Genomic DNA, 6,694 nt, shown 5'->3' with positions numbered 1-6,694 from the left:
GAGGGAGGGCAAGGAAGAGTGGGTGGGAAGGCTTTTCCTTTTTCCCAGGAGCCTTGTCTTTGTTACGAATCTCTGGTGAATTTTACCCAAGCTTGCCTCCTTTCTTTTGTTTTTCAGTTTGTTTGTTTTGGTAGGTTTTTTTTTGTTTGTTTTTTAAAAAAGGCTTATTACTATTCATTGCCAGCTACATTGGAAGGCACATAGAGGACCCTCCAGACAGTTTCCCAGGCTGTAAATCTCCTGGGAGGACCTTGTCTATCTTTCTCCCTCAGTGCTGCTGGAGAATTTGAACTGTCTTTCTGTTAGCAGCCCAATTCCCTATCGGCTATACCTTCGAGAGGTCCCTTTTAACAGTAAATATATAGCTTAGTGGTAAGGAGTTGCCCTGCCAGCCCAAAGGTACGGGTTCTAATCCACCAGCTGCTCTGAGGGAGAAAGATGAGCAATCTCCTCCTGTGCAATTTACAGCCTTTAAAACCAGGAGTGGCATCTACTTCCATAATAGCTTGCCTCTGGAAACCCTATGAACCTGGAAAAAGGACTTTCGTCCATGGGGTCGCTATGAGTCGCCTGGGACTTGATGGCACCTAACAACAACAACAACAACAACAACATGGGCCAGTTTTGACTTGACCATACACAACAACATATGTGAAAACAAAACATTTGTCGTTTCCACTTTTTTTTACACATGTAATGTTCACTGATGTTAATCATGTTCCTCTTGCTGAGCAACTCAACCTTTATCTGTTTTCCCATCCCCCTTAGCAGAACTTCGCGGTTCCTGAGTGACGAATTCCTCTTTCCCCCTCCCTTTTCTCACCCTTGGTAACCAGCAACAAACTTTGGTTTCCGGACACTTGTCTATCCTAAATATTTCACATCTGTGGAGTTGTACAATGTTTGGTTTTTGAGACCAATTTCACTCATCCATGGAAGCTCTAGTGGCCTAGTGGTAAGGCCAGCCAGAGGCAAGCAGTTGGAATCCACTAGTGGTCCCGCGGGAGAAGGATGGGCAATCTTCCATATGATTTAAAGCCTCTGAAAACCTGTGGAGGGTCAACTATGAACGGTTCCAACTCGATGGCACACAACAACGGATTTCACTTAGCCTAAGAGTTTCAAGGCTCATCCATGTCATAACACAGAGCTGGATTTCACTTCTCTTTATTGCCGAGCACATTCCATTATCTGTACGCGCCCTGTTTAGTTTTATCCATGCGCCTGTGATTGGACTTGCCAGCTGTCTTCTTTTAACTACTGTCAACAGGGCTGCAGAGAACCCAAGTTTCTTCAGAAGAGTCAGTCATCTCCTTCATTCGCCAGAGCTCACTGCCTTGCCCCTACGTACACGGCTTGGGCCTGGGACTCCTTTGAGGTGCCCAGGACCCATCTGTAACAGAGTCTGCAACCCTCTGTGGAGTCTCTCCTGATGCTTCCTCGGCAGTTTGCAGATTTCACTGCGCCCTCGCGTCCATAAAGGCGCCAACAAGGGGCCTCTGCCGCCACCTGCTGGACATCATGGCAAAGAGCGCTTACGTCATCAGAAGACTCAACAATAACAAGCCATCTAGAAACAGCCATGCTTTATGATGAGGACAAAAGTGCGCCTCATTAAGGCCATTGTTTTATTAGGCACTATACATCTGAGATCTGAACAAGGAATAAGGATGACAGAAGAATTGGTGCCTTTGACGTGGTGTTGGAGAAGAATACTATAGAATATCCCATGGACTGCTAAAAGAAAAAACAGATATATCTTGGAGAAGGTGCATCCAGAATGCTTCTTGGAAGCAAAGACGATAAAGCTTCATCTCACATACTTTGGGCATGTTCCTAGGAGAGGCTTTTCCTTGGAAAGGGACATTATGCTTAGAAAGGTGGAGGGACAGCAAAGGAGAGAAAGATCCTCAACTAGGTGGATTGACACAGAAACTATAGCAATGGGCTTGTGTGTGGCAGAGATTGTGAAGACGGCACAGGATAGGATAGGGTTCAGGTCTGTTCATAGGTTCGCTATGAATTGTACTTCATTCAACAGTATTTAACACAACACAACAAACATGGTTTATGAGATGATTTGTACATGTCAGACATTGTGCCTTAATGACATGGTGTTTTAATTTGCAATGTTGTTGTTGTCATGTGCCGTAGAGTAGAGTCGCTTGAGACTAATAGCGACCCTGTGTACAACAGCCCTAAACTCTGTTCTGTCCTGTGCCAATTGCACCGTCTCGGATACACCCATCCCGATTACTCCAGTCACTGAATCAATCCACCTCATAGAGGGCCTTCCCCTCCTGCGCTGTCCCTCCACCCTCCCAAGCATGATGTCCCTCTCCAAGGACCAGTCCCTCCTTACAACATGTCCAAAGTATGTTAGGCGGAGCCTCAGAATCCTTGCCTCCAAGGAGCAGCCTGGTTTAACCCTCTCCACGATGAATCTGTTTGTTTTCCTAGCAGTCCGTGGTACCCTCAATACTCTTCTCCAGCACCAAAGCTCAAAGGCATCAATTCTCCTATCCTCCTTAGTCATTGTCCAACTCTCTGATGCATAACAAGTGATAGCAAAGACCATGGCCTGTATCATGGCTTAGTCTCCAGAGAGACACCATTGCTCTTCAGTACTTTAGAGAGGTCCCTAACAGCAGACTTTCCCATGGCAATATGTCTTTTCATTTCCTGGCTACTGGTGCCAAGATTGTTGATTGTGGAGCCAAGCAAACGAAAGCTGTGAACAATCTCAATCACCATCCATCCTGATCCTGTCAGTTGGTCCAGTGGTGAGAATCTTTGTCTTCTTGACATTGAGCCTCAATCCATATTGAAGGCTGCAGTCCTTGACTCTCTGCAGCAAGTGCTTCAGGTCCTCCTCAGTTTCAGCGAGCAGGGTTGTGTCATCCCCATAACGCAGATTGTTGAGAGATCTTCCACCAACCTTGATCCCACATTTCTCCTCATAAAGCCCAGCCTCCCGGATAATCTGCTCTTGAAAAGGTATGGAGACAGGACACATCCCTGGCGTACGCCCTTCCTAATTTTGAACCATGCAGTGTTTCCTTCCTCTGTTCTGACTACTGCCTCTTGGTTCAAAAATAGGTTTCTCATTAGCATGATCAAGTGTTCTGGGATTCCCATTCTTCTCAGAGTCAGCTACAGTTTGTTATGATCCACACAGTCAAACGCCTTTGCATAGTTAATGAAACACAGATATACATTCCTCTGGTATTCCCTGCTTTCAGCTAATTTGCAATACTCTTTAAAAATATTTTTATATTATTTTTTATTGTTTTACATGCAGTCAATCATATACATTGTGTTTTATTCATGTTGTAATACTCTTAAAATTTATCAGCTAATATCTTCATCTATAGAGACAGATGAGAGAACAGAGACCAAAAGAGAGGTTTGAGAAAGGTCAAACAGATAGCGAACGGCCAGGTCTCTCAGCCCCCATCATCCTTAGAGAGAGGTAGAGCCACAGCAAGGAGCATGTGCAGGAAAGGGCAGCGGGTGGGTGGAGGGTGTTCCAGGTCCCTGTAAATGACTCCCTCATCGAGCACCTGTATTGTTCCAAGGATGTACATGTATTCTCCCTGCACCACAGCTGGGGAAACTGAGGCACACAGGGGTAGTGGACTGAGATCATGAACTCCCAGGGAGTATGGGACAGGAATGAACTGACGCTGGTCCTGAGCCTGGTGCTCTGGGACATGGATGAGCAATCCTGAGAACGGGAGGCAGGCCTGCACAGAGTTGCAGATAGTCTGTGCCAGGCTTCTGAGCTCCGGGCCCTGAAGGTCTGGTAGAAGTGGGCCCAGGGGATCCTCTTCTGGGTGGATTCCTGGTGCTGTGCTCAGGAGGCCTCTCCAGTGGAAGAAATCCATTCCTAGCTCTGCGGCTTTCTTGCTTTGTGATCTTGTGAAGGGCAGTTCTCTTCAGCTCTCTTTGCATCAGTTCAGTACTCTGTAAAATGGGGCTAGGCACAGTCCCTCCGTCTTAGGGCTAGAGTGAGAATCAAGGCCTCCTGCTCCCTCACAGACATGTACCAGCTTTGCTTCAGTGGCTTTTCAACACTCAGAAATAGGGTTGAGTGATGGATCTTGGGGGAAACTGAGTCACCAAGGCAGGAAGTGCCTGAGCCCAGGCCTCTGCCTGAGTCACATGCCTAATGCTGGGAAATTTGCTCAGTGCCACCTCCAGAAATGCCTGGTGCCCCGGTCAGCTGGCTTCAAAGCATCCTTTGCTTCCTTGTCCCAGCAGATAGAGGGATGTTGACAGCAAGAGCTCCTGCAGTTAGGACCAGCCTGGTCCCTGCTGATGTCCTAAAGGGTTCGCATTTTCTTCTTCCTCTTGATTGTCTTTTTCCATGAGGAGCAGACAGAAAGCAGGAGCTGTGTTCACAGCTGACGAATGAATGAAGCTGAGATGCACTTTTACAGATGCGGGAAGGGGGTGGGGCTCAGAAAGGTGAATTTGCTGAGTGTCTCAGTGAGTTGGCTAATTGTGTTGTTGTGTACCATGGAGTTGGAACCGACCTATAGCTGATCCTCCCGCTGGTTTTGCTCATCTTTCTCCCTCGAAGCAACTGGTGGATTTGAACCTCCTGCTTTCAGGATTGCAGCACAGCTGTTTGCCACTAGGCCACCAGAGCTCCCTAGGACCCTAAAACTGACGGATGCCCTGAAAAGCATCTCTCAGTGAAATTTCTGGGCGGGTGAATTCCTTAGGGCAGGCCAAGGATGCAGGAGACTCAGCAGGAAGCCCTTCCCATCCTGACGCCCCCAGAACTGGGACACGCTTTGACGTCACGTCCACATTCCTGCCCTCCAGCCTGGGGGCGGGGGCTCCGGCTTCCTCTCACCAGCGTTGGCTTCACAAACAGGAAGCTGGGTCATGCGGGTGCGTCCAGGCCCAGGGCGTCAGAGGAGGGCTCAGAACCAGTTCCCAGCCAGTGCCTACCTTTCCCCGGGCAGGTGGAGAGGGCTGTGTGGAAATGCGTCCCCCTGGGTCACTTCTGCAGTTCTCTACACGACTTTATCCGATTTCATCTCCACAAACCCTTGTGTTGTGGGCTGGTCTCCAGGTGATTATGATCTCTCTGGTTGACAGCTAGGATCCTGAACTGAGTACCCCTGCTGTGGACTTCATGTGAATGTCAATTAATTCTTATAACCCAAACCCAAAGTCACTGCCATCAAGTCCATTTCAGTTCGTGGTGACTGACTCTCCCTCAGTTTATGAGACTGGAAATCTTTATGAGAGGATACTGCCCAGCTTTCTCCTGGGTATTGGCTGGTGTATTCAAACTGCCAAGCTCTCAGCAGCCCTACACAAAGTACTATTCTACCAGGGTACTTTAATTCCCATCAATAGCCCTTTTCTCATACAGTTTGAGGGAGCTCTGGTGGCCGAGTGACAAGAAGATGTGCTGCAATCCATAGGGTAAGTGGTTCGAATCCACCAGCTGCCCTGTGGAAGCAGGATGGGCAATCTCCTCCTGTGTTATTAACTGCCTCTGAAAATCTCCTAGAGGGTCAGCTATGGGTCGGTTCTGACTCAGTGGTAAACACCACCACCACCACCACCAAACAATACCATTTGACAGTTGAGGAAACTGAGGCACTGACAGATTAGTAAATCAGTTGTCCACAATCTCCAGGGGTGAGCAGGACAGGGGTTCATAATCTGGCATTTTGGCCCTGAGCGGGCCCTCTCCCCACGCCAGGACCCCTCCCTCCCTCTCCAGCTCAGCTTCTGTGAGGCAATTGCTCAAAAAGGCCAGTTTGGTGGAGCTCTGGTGGCCTAGTGGCAAGGAGCTGCAACTACAATCCCAGAGGCGCACAGTTCGAATCCACCAGATGCTCTACCGGGGAAGGAGGAACAATCTCCTCCTGTACCAGTCAGATCTGATTTGACAGTACACTCACACAAAAATAATAAAAATTTTTTTAAAAAAAGGCCAGTTTGATCACGTCTCCTCTCGGCTAATTCCTTCCTTGGTTCCCTTTTGCCTCAGAGACAAATCCAGCTGAGGATGGTGTTTCACAGCCCTCACCTCTGGCTGCCGCTGCTCTCCAGCTGCTTTCCTGAGTTCTCTGTTTCCCGAAACCACTCTCATTTTGTGCAGTTTTCATTATGACTCATTTTTTTAAATTTATTGTGGTAAAAATATGTATAAGTAAGCGTTTGCCATCTCAGCACTCTTCACACACACTGTCCAGCCAGCGGATCACTTTCGCTGTGTGGGTTCCACTGTCACCCTTCTCTGATCCCAAACGATTTCTTTCTGGGGGCTGTCACTGAGTCATTTCTAACTCTTGGGAACCCCACGTGCACAGAGAGAAGAGCGTCAGGGGGTTTTCAACGCTGTGCTGTCTTGGAAGCAGATCCACAGATTTCCCGTCTGAGGTACCTGTGTGTGGATTTGAACCAGCAGTGTTTCAGCTAGCAGTAAACCATTTTCTCTGCCCCAGCACTCTTTCCCAAATTATGCCATCACCATAGGCTCAGTGTCTCTTAGGCATTGCATCTGCCTTCCTCCCTCTGGCAACCACGATAAATCTCAATGACCCACTTTTATATGGGTGAACACTGAATTCCAAGAGGCGACAGGATACACATTAGGTCACAATGCAGAGCAGTCCAGTCTGCATTCACCCCTGGGGCTGGCTGGTCCAGAGCTGTTCCACCT

This window comes from Elephantulus edwardii, unplaced genomic scaffold (assembly GCF_000299155.1).
Source record: "Elephantulus edwardii isolate Elephantulus edwardi_28Jun2011 unplaced genomic scaffold, EleEdw1.0 scaffold00033, whole genome shotgun sequence".
Taxonomy (NCBI): domain Eukaryota; kingdom Metazoa; phylum Chordata; class Mammalia; order Macroscelidea; family Macroscelididae; genus Elephantulus; species Elephantulus edwardii.
This window is presented reverse-complemented; position numbering follows the sequence as displayed.